We start from the raw sequence: 20,770 nt of genomic DNA, 5'->3' as shown, positions 1-20,770 counted from the left end.
GGCTGCCTTCAGGTGTCTTCTAATAGTTGTGTAGCTATTTATCTCCTTGACATCTGATAGGAGGGTGATCCACAGGGAGGGCGCCACTGCTGAGAAGGCCCTTTGGCCTGGTTCTCTGTAGCCTCACTTGTCTCAGTGAGGGAACCACCAGAAGGCATCCCAATGCATCCCCCCTAGTGGGATGTTCCCCAGCCATTCTGTTGTCTGGGGCCCACTCCCAGACTGCCCTATACCTCTCCCCTTAAAACAAAATAACTTAACTTCAGGGTTAACTCCAGGATTTCAGAGGTAGGGGGTCTCTTCCAGCCTTATATAGGAATGCCAGGGATTGAACCTGGACCCTCCTCATGCATAGTATGTGTTGCTATACCATTAAGCCATGGCCCCTTCTCCATGGTGTGGACCCACATGTGAAAGAGAAGGGATGGCACAAGCCCACAGGACACCCCACAATCTGCAAATAATGATTAGCAGATCAGGCAAGATGGGGTTACTGTGCTGGCAGTTCTGCCAATGTGCTTTATCAAACTGAAACACCCAGCACAGATCCCAGCCCCGGGTGTGAGTTACATTCCCACACTGGGAGTTGCGACTTTGCCCAATTGCAGCTCTTTCCTTCTGAATCCCTCTCTCCTCCTAAACCTCCCAGCTGAAAGCAAATGAAATAAGTAAATCCAGATACAATGTGTGTACTGCATGTTAAAATAGAGCAGGACATCTTTACACTTTTGTACTCTTCATCTAGCGGCCGTAACTTACCTTCCTCTTCTTTCCCTTGCAGCAGTCATTAAAAACAAGCAATACTTTCCGGGAACATTGGAAACAGACATGAAGGACTTTAAGCTTTTTTTCCTTCCTTATTCCTTCCTTTGAAGGATGCCTATCTGGTTCACATTAATAACTTATGTATCGTGGTTGTAGCTTCGGCCATTATACTCTCCAAATATTGGAGTAAATAACTCGGTTATATATTGCCAGAGGAGGATTCCTATTGAATTAGCGCCTTTTTTCATAAGGCACAGGGGGGCTTGCGGCAGCTTAAGAATGTCATGTTTGGGCATGAGATTTAGAGCCTCTTAAGCCCTAGGTTCCTGTAAGTCGGGGGGAGCCAATGTGGTACCCTCTAGATGTTGCCAGACCACAACTCCCATCACCTCTGCCCACTGGCTGGGACTGATGTCCCCTGCTCTGCACCAAGTTACCTCCCTTGCTCTAACCAAGTGTGGTGAATCTGTGGCCCTCCAGATATTGGTTGGTTCCAGCTTCCAGGTCAGGTTGGCTGGGGCTGATGGGAGTTGTGAGACTAACAACAATTGGAGAGTCACAAGTTCCTATTCTTGCTGTAAGCAGGTGTGATGTGAAATGCATTCAATGTGCCTGCTTCTTTCTTTCTTTCTTTCTTTCTTTCTTTCTTTCTTTCTTTCTTTCTTTCTTTCTCTCTCTCTCTCTCTTTCTCTCTTTCTCTTTCTCTCTCTCTCTCCAAAACCATTTACACCAGGCATAGGCAAACTCGGCCCTCCAGATGTTTTGGGACTACAACTCCCATCATCCCTGACCAATGGTCCTGTTAGCTAGGGATGATGGGAGTTGTAGTCCCAAAACATCTGGAGGGCCGAGTTTGCCTATACCTAAGCTACACCAAGCAGGGGCCAAGTAGAATTCAGACTGTGTGACAGCTAAAAGTTAAAGCTTCTCTTCCTCCATGCTATAGGTCTGCTCTGGGTCCAACCAATCCATACCTCTGTGACTACTATTTACCTAATTCCAGGAATAACCTCAGTTTGGGTCTCAGGTAACAGGCCTGGTGCCTGAAACTTTGGAGAGTTACTACCAACCACTGCAGACAACACTGAGGTAGATGAGCCAAAGGTCTGCAGAAAGATCAGCTTATCAAAACAACTGAAATTGTTCTTTAGATGTTTTTAGATATCCTACTGCTTGTGCTTTTGCTGCCTCGGACTCCTTTGGGAGGAAGGGTGAACTATACATTCAATAAATAAACTACATGATCACATCCACAGTGTTAGCTTTTGACACTTGCTGATTCCAGGGGATTAAAAGTGTCTGCCTTAATACACACAGATTTGTCATCCGGTCTTAACACACCAAGCATTGATTAAATTCTAGCACCTACTGGACCCAGGAATTAAGGGTGTCTAGCACTCACAAACTCATAACAGTATACAGTGGTACCTCAGGTTACATACGCTTCAGGTTACAGACTCCGCTAACCCAGAAATAGTGCTTCAGGTTAAGAACTTTGCTTCAGGATGAGAACAGAAATCATGCTCCGGCAGCGCGGCAGCAGCAGGAGGCCCCATTAGCTAAAGTGGTGCTTCAGGTTAAGAACAGACCTCCGGAACGAATTAAGTACTTAACCCAAGGTACCACTGTAATAAGGAATGTAGCAAACTGTAGATCAATCTGAGTGCAACTTTACAATATTATACACTTACTCCTCTCCATCACTTTCAGTTTCCTAGATTTAAATACATCTTACAGCTAAATGAAGCAGTCTTTTGCTCTCAATTCTTCACCATCACCATTTGTTTTGAGTTAAGCATCAAACCAATATATATAACTTTTTTAAAGGTCTGCTCTTAAAAAAAAAATGCCCTCATTTTAGATGAGGGAAGACTTTTGTGGCAATTGCCGTTATGGATAAATAGGCAAATTAGTATATTTTAAAGTAGCTTTACCTGTATACATGTTCGAACATTAAAGGGAGTAGATCTAGCAAGTCATAAAGCAGCCAAGGAGGTGAAAAAGAGAGCTAGGTTGCTGCTATATAACAGAGCCGGGAGGAGACTATTCCCACCTGTGAATGATTTTGTAGTTGCTCCAACTTGCAAGTCCAGAGTTTGATCTAACAAAATCTTTGCTGAATTCAGCAGGAACAAACAACAATACAGGTGTTCTCTCTCTCTTTTTCTGAAGAGACAAATTGGCTGCTCATATATCATCATGGTTAGAGGGCCAACTTACAGGCTCCACCATTCATCTTAATGGCAATTTGTAGCACATGGAACTTGATTTCTTACAGGCAGACACTGTGAAGTACAGACGGGCTCTTTTTGTGGGTAACAGTAAAGGATCAATCCATTTACTAATATCTCTCCATTCCAGCACCCATTTAACCTGCCCCATCTTCTTTAACTATGCATGGAAATTGCTGCACTGTAGTCCCGCAGTAAGTATTCCAAAATCCCCTAATATTTCTTACCATGGCAGGTATTTTAAAGACTAAATTAGGCACCCCCCATAATGTATGACAGCCATCACCTTTGTTGGTTAATGATGAAAGTATTTCCACATGGCTGGCAGAATCTGCTTATATGCGCTCAAGTGCCTTGTCTATACATTCCCACATGGCATTGATGTTAAGTTATCCTCCTCTATTAATTGGTTTTGCAGGCAGCTGCATTTTCATTTCACAACTGCAGCCCTTTTGCTGTTTTATTTTCACAATAATTTCTACCCGATCTTTCAGGGCAAAAATAACTCCTTTTGTGTTTTGCAACACTAGATCTGTGGTTATTTGAGGCCCTTGGAAATTCAGATCTTCCACTCAGCTGGAATCCAAGCAGTACTTGAAGCCAGAAACAGTCTTCTGAAGACCTCCAACAAAATGGTAGCCTTAAAAGAGTGTTACTTCTTTTGATGATTCCTGAAAAGGAATTCAAAGTATAGCCTTCAGAAGACTATAATGTATAGCTGCACATTTTTCTTTTGAAAGAACCTGCTCTATGTCAGAATGCCTAGAGTAATTTTTTTTTCATTGAGTCACTCAACCAACCTCTGGAGCAGGAGTGGCTAACCTGTGGCTCACCAGAAGTTGTTAAACTTCAACTCCCATCAGCCCCAGCCAGCACAGCCCAGGGATGATGAGAGTTATAGTCCAGCAACAACTAGAGCGGCACAGGCTAGTCACCTTTCCTGGGCTATGTATCACTTCAGTTTGCAGTTGTGGGTGTTGCATGTGTGAACATTTTGAGACAGCTACACTGGGTTGCCCATTAACCATAAGGTGTAATACAGGAAGATTACATCCTAGTAAAATATAGCAGCAGGGAAGCTAAGAAAGGGTCTATTTTGGAAGACACAGCAAGTTTCTTTGCCCACTTCCCTACTAAAACCTTAAGAATTCCATGATTATTTAATTGGGAATATTTATACAAGGAAAGGGGAACATGGCACCCAAAAATGTTGTAGGACTCCAGTTGTCACCAGACTTAGCTAGCGCAAATAATTGAAAGGTACGATGGACATTGCAGTCCAGCAATATCCAGAAGAAAGGAGTGCTGGACTGACAATCATTCTCCCAACAGGGCATCCATGCAGCCCTGAGTTCACTGCTGCCCTATCCAAGTAAGAAGTATGAGGCCCGTGTTAGGACACCATGATTTCCACCCACACACCACTATTGATGCAGGAGGCTCTGGGGCAGTAAAGCCTCTCTTCCAGTCCTCCAATCAACATGCACCAGTTTTCCACTGTATTTGTGTATATGTTAAAATATGTCGAAGAGGACAATGTGTCTAACTTCTGCCTTGAAACAACAGCAATTTATCCCATTTAATAATAATAATAATAATAATAATAATAATAATAATAATAATAATAATAATTTATTATTTATACCCCGCCCATATGGCTGGGCCTCCCTAGCCACTCTGGGCGGCTTCCAAAAGAATATCAAAATACTGTGACACATCAAACATTAAAAGCTTCCCTAAAGAGGGCTGCCTTCAGATGTCTTCTAAAAGTCTGGTAGTTGTTGTTCTCTTTGACATCTGGTGGGAGGGCGTTCCACAGGGAGGGCGCCACTACCGAGAAGGCACTCTGCCTGCTTCCCTGTAACTTGGCTTCTCGCAGTGAGGGAACCGCCAGAAGGCCCTCGGTGCTGGACCTCAGTGTCCAGGTAGAACGATGGGGGTGGAGACGCTCCTTCAGGTATACTGGACCGAGGCCGTTTAGGGCTTTAAAGGTCAGCACCAACACTTTGAATTGTACACTGGGAGCCAATGTAGGTCTTTCAAGACCGGTGTTATATGGTCTCGGCGGCCGCTCCCAGTCACCAGTCTGGCTGCTGCGTTCTGGATTAGTTGTAGTTTCCGGGTCACCTTCAAAGATAGCCCCACGTAGAGCGCATTGCAGTAGTTCAAGCGGGAGATAACCAGAGCATGCACCACTCTGGCAAGGCAGTCCGCAGGCAGATAGAGTCTCAGCCTGCGTACCAGATGGAGCTGGTACACAGCTGCCCTGGACACAGATTTAACCTGTGCCTCCATGGACAGCTGTGAGTCCAAAATGACTCCCAGGCTGCGCTCCTGGTCCTTCAGGGGCACAGTTACCCCATTCAGGACCAGGGAATCCTCCACACCTGCCCACCTCCTGTCCCGCAGAAACAGTACTTCTGTCTTGTCAGGATTCAATCTCAATCTGTTAGCTGCCATCCATCTTCCAACCGCCTCCAGACACTCACACAGGACCGTCACTGCCTTCACTGGTTCTGATTTGAAAGAGAGGTAGAGCTGGATATCATCCGCATACTGATGAACACCCAGCCCAAACCCCCTGATGATCTCTCCCAGCGGCTGCATGTAGATGTTGAAAAGCATGGGGGAGAGGACAGAACCCTGAGGCACCCCACAAGTGAGAGGACAGAACCCTGAGCCCCCCCCCCACTTTCTGAACAAGGCCCAGGAGGAAGGAGTGGAACCACTGTATGACAGTGCTCCCAGCCCCTCAAGACGGTCCAGAAGGATGTTATGGTCGATGGTATCAAACGCCGCTGAGAGATCCAGCAGAACTAGGAAACAGCTCTCACCTTTGTCCCTAGCCCGCCGGAGATCATCAACCAGTGCAACCAAGGCAGTTTCAGTCCCGTGATGAGGCCTGAATCCTGACTGGAAGGGATCCAAATGGTCCGCTTCTTCCAGGCGTGCCTGGAGTTGTTCAGCAACCACTCGCTCAATCACCTTGCCCAAGAATGGAAGATTTGAGACTGGGCGATAGTTGGCCATCGTGGCCGCATCTAAAGATGGTTTTTTAAGAAGCGGTTTAATAACCGCCTCTTTCAGCGGGTCTGGGAAAGCTCCCTCATGGAGGGAAGCATTCGCCACCCCACGAAGCCCATCGCCCAGTCCTTCCTGGCTAGCTCTTATAAGCCAGGATGGGCAAGGATCCAGGAGACAGGTGGTTGGCTTCACTCGTCCAAGCAGCCTGTCCACATCCTCAGAGGTAACAGATTGGAATTGATCCCACGCAATTTGACTAGACAGGACTCTAGCACTCTCCCGCCCTGGCCCTGCTCCCATGGTGGCGTCTACCTCTTCCTGAATCTGAGCGACTTTATCTGCAAAAAACTTTGCAAAATCATTGCAGGAGATCATGTGGCCCATACTGGGCCCCGATGTAGCAGGTAGTTCCGCTAAATTGAGGACCACCTGAAAAAGTCTCCTGCTGCTGTTTTCTGCAGATGCAATAGAGGCGGTGAAGAAAGTCTTCTTTGCCGTCGCTACCGCCACTTGGTAGGCTCGACATTGAGCTCTAACCTGTGTCCGGTCAGCTTCAGAATGGGTCATCCGCCACCGGCGCTCTAGCCGTCTCAACAATTGTTTCATTGCCCTCAGATCCATGGAAAACCACAGGGCTGTCCGGGCTCCATGCAATTGGAGAGGGCGGTTCAGAGCCAAACAGTCAATAGCCCTGGTTAACTCCACATTCCAGCGGGCCACCAGGGAATCAGCTGAAAGGCCATCAACATGGGATAAAGCATCCCCTACCACTCTCTGGAAACCATTTGGATCCATTAAGTGGCGGGGGCGGACCATCCGAATCGGTCCCACCTCCCTATAGAGGGGATGGGTCGCAGAGAAGTCCAGTTGCACCAGGAAGTGGTCTGACCATGGCACTTCTTTCATTTCGCTTTTGCTTAGTGTCAGATCACCAACATCCATAGATGTAAACACCAGGTCCAAGGCATGTCCGCGGCTATGGGTTGGGCCAAACTTATTCAGGGACAGCCCCATGGAGGTCATGCTTTCCACGAAGTCCCGAGTGGCCCCTTGTAAGGTCGTGTCGGCATGAATATTAAAATCCCCTAGGACAACCAAACTAGGTGTCTCCAGGAGAACATCTGCCATGACCTGAAGCAGCTTGGGCAGGGAATCCTTGGTGCAGGATATGGACATTTTATCATGACCATAGTATTTTGTAGCATTTGCATTTCGTATATGGCTCACGGCTGTCACGATCCCTTGTTTGATGCACAGTTTTCCTCAACCTCGTGCCCTCCAGATGTTGTTGCACTCCAGCTCCCATCAGCTCCAGCTAGCAGAGCTCAAGGGTCAGGGCTGAAGGTAGTGATGGGTTCGGCAACGTCTGCCAGGTATGAGTTGTTCTGTTTTCTTCCTTCTTGCCATTGAATTGACACTGATTTGAGCACCTTAAAAAGGGGAAGATGTTGAGTACGTTGCCATTCTCTTGGCTTGTTTCTTTAGGATCTCTGAGTGAGAATTTAATTGTACAGCAATGTGCTGTGATGGATTGAAATGAGCAAATATTGAGTCAAAGCACAGAAGCATCAGACTTTAGCAGAAAAACCCCCATCCCCAAGAGAATCCAATCCATCACTTGTTGACTAAGTTCAGTGAGTGAGACAATGCAATAAAATGAGCTTTTCACCTTTTTCATTGGGACTTTTGCCACAGGACAATGAAATGATCCATTTCCTCTACTCGCTGCTCAGCCTTGCAGAACTTTTCTCATCCCTGCTTAGAAACAACTCAAATAGCTGCCAGAATGGCAGTTTGTGATACTAAGCAACAAGCAATCATTTAGATTCCCACCCCCACCCCCAAGGGAAAAAAAAAAGAAACCTTGTGTCCCCTCTCTAGAGGAATTATTTCTTGGATAACCAGAAACACCTGGGTACAAGGAATTTCCTGCTGCAATTCAGCCTTAATTTCCTCAGATAGTAAAAACCAAAGGCTCACAAAGGTGAAAGAAAGCAGCAATCAATCAAATAAATCGCCACTGCACCACGGCAGTGATAGTACCTTCTAAATTAAATTTTAATTCCCACCTGATGGCTCACTATAAGTTACTTTTATTCAAACCATTCATCTGACCCACCTTTGTGTTTCAGACAATTTGTTGGAGTCCCATAATTATTAACACCATTCCCAGGTTCCCAGGCCACCATTTCTGTACTTGTGATCAAAAATGAAATGAGAACCAAAGGCTCCCTATATTTCAGCTGGCTGTATGGCTACCAAAAGGCTCTCTGGGTTAATTTGGCATCAAGGCTGCCAGCCATAATGTTCTCATCATCGGCATTAACGGAAACAATGGGGTACAAGAAAGAGGTCTCTATCGCACTTGAGAATGTGGTGCCGGATTCACTAAAAGCCCAGGGCCAGCTGGCTCTGTTTTGAACTGCTCTAATCTGAGGTTTTTAAATTAAGACGATTGCTCCCACATTTGTCATCCCTAGCACCAGGGCAGATATAGACCCAGGTCACAACAAAAGATCAGGCACTAATTCCAGATTCTCTACACCAGGGTGACTGCTAGGTAAAGAACAGAACTGATCACAGTTTGGCGGGGACACCAAAGGCCAACTAATGTCCAGTCCACCCATAATGCTAAACCAAATCATGTAATCAGCAGGATGCAGATGATGCCTAGTCTTATGTCTCTTGATCATCAGATGCAGGCGAGGTGCTGGCTCCCCTGCTTATGATGCTCCCATGTGTGCTTATGGACTGGATGTGGGTGAGCAAACTGAATCTCAGCCGAGACAAGAAAGAGGACAATGGCTCAACCACCTGGATGAATGATGTTTAGATGATAAGGATGAGTAGTATTAGTACAGACAGCCCTTCCTTCCAAAGGAGCCCACGGCGGCAAACAATGTGATAAAGCAATAAAAAAACTGAAGCAATTCCAGTACACATGCAGACTGGGAAAGATGGGGGTCACATTCATTGGTCCAGTGCTAAATGCTGATGCTCAGGAGCGCCTCATGGGACTCCCCATAGCCATGACCTCAAAAATGCGGACAGCTGTGGGGATCTCTTATACACACACAAACACACCAGCTAGCAGCAGTGCATATAAATTTGCCCAGTTTATTAGGATCAGCTGGCAGTTTCTGACATAAGGGCATAAGAAGAGCCTTCAGGGCCATCTGTTTTAGCATTCTGTTCTCACAGGGGCCAACCAGTTGCCCATGGGCACCCCACAAGCAGAATCTGAGACTTTGTCCATGCTTATCTGTCACATAAAATAGTATAACTTGAAAGCCTCATTATCACATTTATTTACTAGACCTTGTTTTATCCTCCCAAACAATGTGTGAGGTGGCTTAGGCGTAGAGAAGGTGGCCGACTCTGTGAATGTCAGGGCTAAGTTGGGATTTGTGCCTCGGTCTCCCCACTCATAGTTATTTTTACACCACACTGGTTCTCATATTTATTACATACAATTTGGAAATTTCCCCCTAATTACTGTGTTCCCAACTAAGGAAACAAGTAGGTATCTTCAACGGAGAGAATCTTAACAAATATGCTTTAAGAAAGACTCTGAACTCAAAGAATATCTTGTTGGAAGGTCAAGTAAAATGGGCTGGAAATAATTAGTGCTGTTTTAAAGGTCAAGAGACCTTGTTTTCTTTATTCAAACTTTCCTTTATGCCTATTTACTCTAATTAGGATGGAGAGAGTTTTGTGGGAGAGAAAAGGAATTCTCCAGGTGGAGTTTTATCAACTGTCCATTTGGAGTACATTAACTTGACTTCTAAATTGGTACTTGGTGAGAAATATTTCTCTCTCATTCATCTAAACAAATGTCAAAGCCTTCGTGAGTTGCCAAGCAACAAAAGAATACTTGCTGCCGGTTCTTCCTTAGCATTAGCAGAGAAACAAAGGGTTGTAATCGCTCAGTGTCACTCTCTTCACTAATAATTTGGTTAATTATCTCCAAGGAAATTCCTAACCCGAAAACTGCTGTAATTGCTTTAACTTCCACCTGCAGGCTCATGTCGCAGCCTCCTTTTAAAAGGTGATGAATAAATCAGCCCATATTTCACACTCGGCATTGTCTGGTCATGAAAGCAGAAATATTTTAGGCTCTTCATTCATGCACAGATCAGTACGCTAGGCGAGTCATCATGTGATGCTTCTTCGAGCCTTGAATGAATTCTGAAGAAACTCTGTGGGGTGCTAGCAAAAATTATGAATAGTCAGATAAACTGCCAGTGCAATCCTATTCATGGCTATAGACATGTCCCATTGAGTCCCATTGAGTCCTGTGGATGCTACCCTCAGGTATAGTGGAGCTAGGAGAGCCCAGAGGGAGAGGAGGAGGGGAAAACCATGGAAATGGAGGAATCGGGGGCGGGGGGCAGGGCAGGGTACATTTTTGCAAACAATCAGTTCAGACATGGGGGAAGACCAATATGTGCCTCTGCAGGCAGCCCACAAATTTGGGGTGGTGTGGGGAAGAGCAACAGGATTTTCTGGGCCCAGTATAGCTCCTTAGGACCCCAGAAATTCCTACTGTCTTGTATCCAAACAACTCATTCATGATTGACGGCTCTGACTTCATTCACTGTCTAAAAGCGCTAGAAGTGGGAAGCCGCCAGACTGGCTCATCTCGCAGAAATTACATCCGCATATTTTGCTTCAGAACTGTCTTCCAAGGAGAGATATAGGCTTACTTAAAAAATAATAATCATCAGAGTCTGGCATTCCTGCTGGTAGTGTTTTTTCCTGGGGATACTCAAGGGTAAGCAGTACCAGCACGCCCCAAATATTAAAAGTGTGGCACTTACTGTAACAAGTTCGTGGTAAGTACCGGTACCTCTTTTTTCTTTTTTTAAAGCACTGCCTGCTGGCTGTAGACCTAGTACAACAATACCTTTTCAGGGAGAGGAACAACACTGCCCACCACTGACTTCCCCTTCCTCTCTGGAAATAATATGGCCATGGACAGAAGAATGGTTTCTCACCCCTGCTGTATAAGATTGCAGTCTGAAATAATATGGAAGGTGTAGGTTCCAATCCACCACATTATTCTGTACAAACATAAGTGAACTAGAATTTTCACAAGCAATGCCTTTCTGGTCACCTGATAAGTGCAAAGCGTCCCTTTGTCAAATTTCATTATACTCATCCTCAGTTAATGAATCTACAAGAACTAAAGGTACCCCTATCATGTTCCCCCAAGAATGGTGATGTCTTTCCTAGATAGTTTTCCTTTTCCTGGCTTTCTCTCTCTTGTACACAATCCAGGATGCCACAGTTTTGCCTTCAATTTAGCAGCATCCTGCACCAAACAATGGCATTATAGGATGCACCTACTGAAATCCCCTCTTCCAGAATAATTAAAGGTGCAAGAACCTTGTCCTCTTTTGTGCTGGGCCACCCTCTTGTGAAGCTACCTGTCTTGACTCTTGAAAATGTACTTGGTGCAATATTGACTGTTACCGATGTGTATTATTGATGGCCTCCTTTCCTTTGCCTGATTACTCTTCCAAGGAATGCCTGCATCACTGGTATAATGTTTTATTATCTGCTGTTTATTATCTCATACTGGCTTGTTTAGGACTGTTCAAGTTGCTAAAATGATTTGATTAAGTATCAGGTCATTCTAACATCCACTAGGTGGTGCAGGAAATCAAGACATTGAATTTACCAACTTCCAAAGCATAGCTATATGTAGAAAGCCCTACTTTTCCTTAGGATTGTAGAATCATAGAAGATGGCCCTGAGGTCATCCCCTGAAATGCAGGAATAAGGGGATCGAACCTGCCACCTTGGTATTGTCAGTACCACACTCTAACCAATTACCACTACCAATGCATTATGTTAAAAATAAATTCTACTCAAGATAATCAGAAATGGCCTATCACATGTAAGAGAAAAGTATTTTCTTTAGATAAGGAAAGCATACTAAATGTTGTATTGTTTTAGTGATGATCCTTGGGGAGGGGTGGGGGAACCCCAGTAATCCCAGTTTGGTAGCATCTCCACACTGCCATTTGCAGATTTTGTTTCAACAGCATGATTAGATGATACACCATTTACGAAGGAATGATTTCGTATTATTTAAACGCAATATGGTAGAATTATGTATTTTCATGGAAGCTGCAAGCAAATGAACTACAGGTGACAAAAAAAAGCACCCACACACAAATGCTCTCTTTCTAAGGACCCTGTAACATCTTTTTGCAACTTTATAGAAGAAAACATCTTTTTGCAACCTGGTACACCACAGTGTCCACATCACTGCAGTTCACGCAGGTTTTGGAAAAACAATTCTGAAGTTCACACACACAGAATGTAAGCTGCAATTTTTACACTGATGTTAAAAGCATGTCACTTGTGTAATGAAGTTGCACATGTGTTCATTACAAAGCTTTTTGAGTTATATGGCAACCCTGGGTAATAACAAGCCATGCCACAATTTCAAGGCAAAAAATGATCTGATTTGGCATGTTACTGTTTCTTTTCAACTAGGCAAAATCATATTTTTCATTGATATTTTAGAAACATACCAGGAATCCTATGCTATCTTACCTGGGAGTATGTCCTATTGAAGTCAGTGGGGTTTACTTCTGAGTTAAACATGTAGAGGATTACACTGTAAACAACTTGGAATAAGGGGAACTTGACAAAAATAAAATTATCCGATGAATGTATTGTATGTTTAAGTCTCCACAAGTGCCATCTCCTGGTGGAAACATTTAACTGCACAATTTCCACCCCAATAAAGTCTCATTCTCAAAGAAATGCAGGCTCCCTTGTACATCAAAGGATTTAGAGATAGTGATTTATTTTGAAAATGTATATGATGCCCTTCCATTTAACTGTGAGGACAACCAGTTCTGGGTCACAGCTTGTCTCTCTTCCATCCCACATTTATTATGACATTCATAGGTCAAGCATCTGGAGCTGGGTAGTCTGCATGTGTAGTCCTTTATGGGAACTGGAACCATACATGATTGAGGTTCCAGCTCTCATGGAAGGCTATGCATGTGGAGGCGCTTTGGAGATGGGCTATTGCTCAGTGTTAGAGCAGAAGGTCCCCAACATCTTAATGTAGGGTTGGGAATGTCCTTAGTAGTCTGAAAAGTGATAAGACAGTGTAGACAATACTGAGCGTGATGGACCAGTGGTCTGACTCAGTATAAGACAGTTTTTGATGTTCCTCTGTTCCTCACTGCAAATAGCGAAGCTCAATGCACGGATGTTGGAGGTGGGTGCTGGAGTCATGCGATGTTGTGGGCAGGGCTAAGAGCTCTGTCCCTGTTTTTCAGCCATCTCCTACATCAATCAAAGCTCTGACTCCATAGGCTAAAAGGTAGGAAATGCCTGGCTGGCTCATCTCAGAGAAATTGCTAAGAAAGGTACTTGCAAGTTTTGCTTCACAACTTTCTAGGAGGGCTAGAAACTTGCTTTAAAAAAAGAAAAAGCTCAGAGTCTGGTGCCCTTGGTAGCTGAAGGCACCCCCTGTTCCCACCTGTTAGTGAACCCAGTCTAATACAAGCTCCTTGTCCTTACCTTTAAAGCTCTCCAAGATCTTAACCCGCTTTTTTTGTTATATACTGCCAGTGGCCTTCTTGCACTATAAGGAATTCCTGTCTGGGGTGGGATCTCTCCTAAGGAACAAGGTCTTCCTGATTCTTTCTTGCACATTCCTTGGTTCTTACTCTCAGGCCCAGCATAGACCCTCAGATCTGATTTCCTGGCTCTTGCCTAGAAAGGCTGTGACTTGTACCACCTCAAACTAGAACTTGATGAAAGACTCCCTGCACATAGAAATTCTGCATGTTAAGGAAAGGGTCAGGCTAAAAACCTTTCTCCCTGACATCCACTTTTCTTTTTGTAAGGTGGTTTTTTTTTTTTCTATATGGAGGAGTAACCATGCAATGTGAAGTGGTACCATCCAAACACAGGTTCATTGAGTCAGTGAGAACTCTGATTTTGATGCAAATGAAGAAGGAAGGAAGTTCCACTCAACACGGTCAATAGCTGAGTATAAAGGACCAAAGCTGGTGCTACAAGCCAACATGATTTTAACAATTAAAAAAACCATTGTAGAATCTGATTGCAGTACTTTCTCCATTATTTTTCCCGGAAGGCATGATGGACAGAAAATAACTGCACCATTTGAAAATTGGTTACTTTCAAAGAATTTGATACCTCTCTCCTAAAAATCACCCACTAAAATAGTTAAGCCATAGTTTAGCAATGCTACTTGGTGGCAGGAATCATGCTACATTTCCCCCTCCAGGGAAGCACCTTTGTACACAGGATTACAATTCACACAGTGATCCATGTATAGAAACTGGTTTTCACGCATGGATAATCTCTGATGGATTAGGGTGCAACACTACAGCAGAATTCTATTTTTGAGCAGGGAAGCGGAACCTCTTGACAGGTTTTGCCTCTTGAAAACTGCCACAGTGACACAGTTCCTGTGAAAGAATGAGTTCTGTGAAATAGGCTTTAAGAGGTTACATTTATATGGCTTCACTTGCATTAGAACACTAACCTCCAGTTTTGTTTTGCGATTCCCCCCAATTAAATATACATAATTTCACACATTGCAATAGTGTGGGCCCCGTCCCAAAGGTGTGGGTAGCCAGATGGTTTGGATAAAGGATTTTGTTATCCCTACAAGGTTCCAGTGACATAGAGTAAAGATCCTAGAAACATACTCAAACTTTATTATCAAGTATTTTGATTAGAATCAGTTTTTCCATTCTTTGTAATGAAACTTTCCAATTAAGGAACTCGGCTACATTGAAGTTTGTGATTCACTTGATCACAGACTAAATACACATCACCAGGACATTCAGAAATCACTGGGAACATTACCCCCAAACTGAGGAAGTCAACAATAGTCTAATATATGGCTGAAAAAATCCAAGATCTCTAGGTCATTGAAACAATAGTAGCCTAGTGGTCTAGGGGAGGAAACCACAATACAGACATTGACTGACTATATTTGTGCCTGGAAAAAATACTGCAAGGATTCAACTTTTGCAACAGAATAATCTTACGATGGGGAAATGCTGGTATGCCTGCATGTTTTTTTATATATATTGGTAAGTATAGGAACAGCAGATGGAGTCCAGATGTGTTCCTAAGGCACAGGGTCTTCTCAAATGCCCACTGGGTCAGCAAACCTCTTACTACATTCAGTGTGAATCTGTGTCTAATAAATGCAATTTGGAGAGCAATCACTGTAACAAACAAGATCACAGCTCTGTACTATATTAATTCCATACTTCTTTCTCTTTCCAAAGAGAAATCCGACACTAAATTAAAATCAAGAACTAGCAAGGCAATCAGCAGAGGTAGATTTAGGGGAGCGCAACTGGTTTGCCCACACTGGGCGCTGAGCCGAGAGAGCGCTGCAACAATGATGTAGAATGGAATGCAAAAATGCCGACTGGGAAGCCAAAGAGAGACCAAGAGATGTTTGATTTCTACTTGAATCCAAGGCTGTGGCTATGAGTGAAATAAGACCCTTTTGGGGTGTTGATACTGCAAACCCCTTCATCATAGGCAAAGGGTGTAAATACAGTGGTACCTTGGTTCTCGAACAGCTTGGCTCCCAAACAAATAGCTCCCAAATGCTGCAAACACAGAAGTGAGTGTGCTGGTTTGCGAACGTTTTTTGGAAGCTGAACGTCCAGCACGGCTTCCAATTGAGTGCAGGAAGCTCCTGCAGCCAATCAGAAGCCATGCCTTGGTTTCTGAACCATTTTCGAATTTATTGAGTTCAACGACCAAGGTACCACTGTATATATAAATAAGCCATCACAGTCTCTGCTGTGCCTCATTTCCAAAAGGAAACACAAACCCTGGGTAAGCGTCTGGAACCCCTGGAATCTTGCACTGTTCAGAGACTGGGGTGGCTTGCAACAATAAGTAAGACACTACAGACAGTTAATGCATGCCTAAACATTGATCTGAATGGGATTGGCGCAGCCTATGAAGATCCCTGCCTGCTGTTGCTTACTTTCTTTCAAACAGAGGCATGAGGCAATGGCAGTCTGTTCCAGAGATTTATGTGGAACAGGAGTTTGTTGTTGTTGTTGTTTTAAAAAAATGTAGTTCTGGACATTTTTAGTTAAATTTTAAATGCCAAGTTTCTTTAAATTACAATAATTTACTATGAAAATACATGTTTTGTTGCATTTATTGATTTATTTACTTAGTTAAATGTATGTTTAATTATTCACCATGAACATTAAAGAAGCCATTTTGCATGATTTTCAAGGGTCCTCAAGTTCATCTCCATCCACGCCTACCCCAGAATATTTCTCTAAAAAAGCTCTGAGTCAATCCATTATTTTTCAGTAACAGCTTGCATTTCTGGTGTTCTATTTTTGATTAAGTAGCATTTGTGCCTGCAGGATGATGGGTTAATTACTAAGTTGAACACGATCCCCTTCTGTTTTCAATGGTACCATCCACTGTGATCATTTCAGTTTTCTGAAGAATTATATTGCCATCTACTTTGTAGAACTGCTAGTGCTTTAATTCTCTATAACAAAGTGATTGCAAAGTTGTGACCTTAAGCTTCTCTCCTGTTTTTAATTGCACATCCCTCTACAAAACATACAAAGGTTTACAGCAATACGCTTTCTCTCCCTCAAATGAATCACAACAAACTTCTCATGAATACAAAAAAATTACTATCAGGTTGTTCTGTCTAATGTCACAGGAACAGTAGGCTGCTTAAGCAGTGGAGCTTTCCCACCTTTTCCTGCCTTCACTGACCCACCCTGCACTTCTGAAAGAGCCCCCCTGAAGAGGAGAACTTCAGGAAAGGCCTGCAGTGTGATGCAGGGGGATGCAGCAGAATGAGTGGGGTATTGCAAAGAACTGGGTGCAGGATGCAAAATCAAGCAGATCTGGTAGAACAAGCAATTATGGTATGTTGTGCCAGCTTTAAGGAGTCCTGGGCTGCTTACAGTAAGGTTGGTCAGTTTTAATAAATCTCTGATCCCTAATAGCCCAACCTCACCTTACACTAACCTACAAAATCCACTTTGCAGAAGCATTTTAAGCTACCTCTGTTCCGAACTGAATACTGCGGGATTTAATTTGAATTGTAGGATGTATCGAATAATGTACTCACAGCAAAACAACAGGAAGCTATTCTGGGATGATCAGAGGCAAAAGGACTGAGTTTCTGTATTACCGTGGGGGGGGGGGGGAGCTGCTGATGGTTTCAGACATGATTGGCTGAAAAGGAGAATTTCTATAGGCGCTTCTACACCAGGTACTTACTGTGTTAATCTGGAGATTCAATCAGTTTGTCCTTACTAGGGGCAGACTATAGTCCAAATTCAAAGTGCTAATTTTGACCGATAAAGTCCATATGGCTCAGGACCCCAATACTCTAAGGATTGCCTATCCCCCTATAAACTGACCAGGACTCTGCAGTCATCATCTGAGACCCATCTTCATGTGCTCCCTCCATGCAAGGTCTGGAGAGTAGCAACACAAAGCAGGGCCTTTTCAGTGGTGGCATCCTGCTTGTGAAACATTCTTCCCAGGGAGGCTCCCCCAGTGCCATTGTTACATAGCTTTAGGTGCCAAGCAAAAGCATTCCTTTTCATCAGACCTTTGGTTTTTAATTATCTGTATTTTTGTGTGGGTGTCCTATTTTAAACTAGTTTTTTAAAAAAAGAATTGTCCTTTAAATTCCCTTACCTACCCTACTGGGAGACTGCAGGTGATGAGCAATTGAGGGGGAAAGCTGTGGCAGCTTTTACACTCTCTGGGGAGCATGGTGGGTTTTTTTACCTGGAATTAGGCCTGGGGTGGTACTTTCCAGTACAGCATAGAGGGAGAGGGCAGTCAGTGGCTGTTCCTTGCCATAGTCAGTCGTTTTCTCACTTCTTGGTAAGCAAGCATGAACAGTGTGGGATGCGGGTGGCGCTGTGGGTTAAACCACAGACTTGCCAATCAGAAGGTTGGCGGTTCAAATACCCGCGACGGGGTGAGCTCCCTTTGCTCGGTCCCTGCTCCTGTCCACCTAGCGGTTCGAAAGCACGTCAAAGTGCAAGTAGATAAATAGGCACCGCTCCAGTGGGAAGGTAAACGGCATTTCCGTGTGCTGCTCTAGTTCGCCAGAAGTGGCTTAGTCATGTTGGCCACATGACCCAGAAGCTGTACACCAGCTCCCTTAGCCAATAAAGCAAGATGAGCGCCGCAACCCCAGAATCGGTCACGACTGGACCTAATGGCCAGGGGTCCCTTTACCTTTACTTTACTCTCACCAACGCCCAGTGGGAGATGGCAGGTGAGCAATCAGAAGCGGCTATTCTTTGCCATAAACTGAAGTTAGGGGTGTCCAGGATTGTTGGTGGTTGTGAGTTTCAACAGGATCCCTGCAAAGTGATGGAACTGGCATGTAAAGGACGAAATATTATTTAAGTGCAAAGTGATGCACATTGGCTAATGGGATTGGAGCTGACCAGGAAAAAAGCCGTGTAGTTCTAGTGATAAAGGTCTTGACTTGGTGTCTGACGGCTGTGAAAAAGCTGGATTCCATGTTAGGGATTATTAGGACAGGGATTGAAAATAAAAATGTGCATAATGCTGTTACACAAATCTATAGTGTGATCACACTTGGAATACTGTGTAGTTCTGGTTGCCTCATCTCAGAAAGGATATTGTAGAGCTGGAAAAGGTTCAGAAAAGAGCAACCAAAACAACCAAGGCGCTGGAGCAACTGTCTTGTGAGCAAAGGTTTGGGACTTTTACTTTTTTTAAAAAAAGGCGAGTAAGCAGGCCATTTTAGGTGCATAAAATTGTAAGTTTCTCTCTGGTGCCCACGATACTTGAACGTGGGGTGTCATCTGAATGTTGGAAGATCCAGGGCGGACAAAAGAACTTCCCACAAACATGAAATTTGCTACCACAGGACGTAGCAGTGGCCACCAACATGGATAGCTTGAGAAGATTAGACAAATTCAGAGAGGCTGACTAGCCACGATGGCTGTGTACTTTGCGTCAGAAGTGCTTATTACGCCTATATCCTGCTTGCAGGCTTTCTACAGCCACCATTGAGAACAGGGTGTTCCACTAGATGGGCCCTGGGCCTAACCCAGCAAGTGTTTTATTATGGGTCCCAGCAGGGAAAACTATAGTAAGTGATGTTTCTTGCGCACTTTGTTGGCCCAGCGAGTGGCGACCCCGCTGCCTCTCTCCGGACAGGCGGGGAGCGAGGCGCAGGTGCTATTCCTGACCAGAGCGGAGGGCTGCGCGCACGTCCAGTTATCCGAAGGGGGAGGACTAAGCCGGGTCTAGACACCGGCCCTTCAGCACCGCCTCTTAGGGACTAGCGCCTTGGGGCTCTCCCGAGGCGGCGCCGCAGCCGAGGGCGCCCACTGCGCGGAGTCGAAGCGGCGGAGGAAGAGAACGGCCGGATTCGCTGTGTCCCTCCCAACTCCACGCCATTGGCTTCTCCCTGCGAGGATGGGGCGGGGGTCTCAGGGGCGCGACTGCGGAGCAAGGCCCCGCCTGTGTCCTCCTCAGCCGGCGGCGGCGGCGGCGGCGGCCCCGCAGGAGGAGGAGGCGGCGGCGGCGGCGGCTCTCCTGCCGCGCTCCTTCCCTCGCGCCGCGCGCCCCTCGGCGTGGCAGGCGGCAGGCCTGGGCGCCGATTGAAAGGAGGGGATGTGACGAGCGCTGCGCTGTGCATTGTGGGACTTCATGCACATTACAGTCGGCTTGTACCAGTTTACACGGCGGCTGAGCGAAGTGGGGAGGGAGAGGCGCAGGGAGACATATTGCTGCCGCCGCCGCCGCCGCCGCCGCTATTGCTGGGAGCTGCGCTGTAAGTGATTGACTGACGCCCCCTTCCTTTGCCAGGGACCCTGTCCTGCGCGAAACCTGCGCTCGTTGTTTGAGCACAATGCGATTTCCCTGCCAGCCGCTTGCCCTGTTCGCTTTGGGGCGGTGGGGTTGGGATCGAGCGGATCGTCCCCCTGCCTCCCTTTCTCTGTGTGTCGTATTGCAACACTTGCAGCAGCTGGAGGTGGTCCTTTGGGGCAGCCGCCTGCCTTGGGTGCGGGCGTATCTTGCAATCCGGAGAAGCTCCCGGCAGGTTCCAGGAGGGCGTTACTGGTGGTGGTGTTATTGTTGTTACTGGTATTCTTAGTAACCGAGGCTCCTGCCATTCCATGATTCTTTGCAATCTGGGGGGACGTAGGGGGAAAGGGATTTCCTCCGAATCCGGAGCGGAACCGAGGGGGTTAAAGGAGAGCGGTGAGACTTCCCTGCGCCCTTAAGGAAACCAGGAAATAAAACTCTCCTCTGCGCGGTGTCGTGGGGGCTTTCTTGTTCCGATTTCATTCTGGGCTAGGGAATCCGGATTTCGGGAGTGGATTGTGGCCCTCGGATTCCAAGAATACGCGATCGTTTGCACAAGGGTGTTAGATCATGCGAGGCTGGACTTCTGCCCCAGCCACCCACCCACCTCCTTTTCTTTCCCCTCAATTTTTCTCCTTCCTCCTCCTCCTCGGGTCATTGAGCACGAGAAGATAATGCACAGAGACTGCAAGCTGAATAACTAGGAAGCTGCAGAGGACATATTTGGTACGTTTCACTTTCACATGACATGTCCCAAAGTTGCTTGTTTGCAAATGGGGAAGGGCTAAACCCAAACACGCACACACACCCAAAAAGAGAGAGGCTGCTTAGAACAAAGTGGGAGAAAATAGTAGAAGGGGCAC

The 20,770-nt window shown here is 45.4% G+C and overlaps 1 protein-coding gene across 3 annotated transcripts in view; it reads left to right on the top strand.

Annotated features, from left to right (window-relative positions):
- The first annotated feature begins 19,629 nt into the window (after positions 1-19,629).
- The window catches only part of MACROH2A1 (macroH2A.1 histone), a 45,293-nt gene continuing 44,152 nt past the window's right edge, over positions 19,630-20,770 (top strand). For 2 of the 3 annotated variants that reach the window (XM_081850404.1, XM_081850402.1), the window contains exon 1: positions 19,630-19,872. The gene's annotated coding sequence lies outside the window, so the exon portion shown is untranslated. Of the gene's footprint in view, positions 19,873-20,386; positions 20,634-20,770 lie in introns of those variants that run through there. The other variant, XM_081850403.1, reaches the window with a different exon arrangement.

The sequence above is a fragment of the Podarcis erhardii genome (assembly GCF_964252035.2).
Source record: "Podarcis erhardii genome assembly, chromosome: 2".
NCBI lineage: Eukaryota > Metazoa > Chordata > Lepidosauria > Squamata > Lacertidae > Podarcis > Podarcis erhardii.
This window is presented reverse-complemented; position numbering and strand designations above follow the sequence as displayed.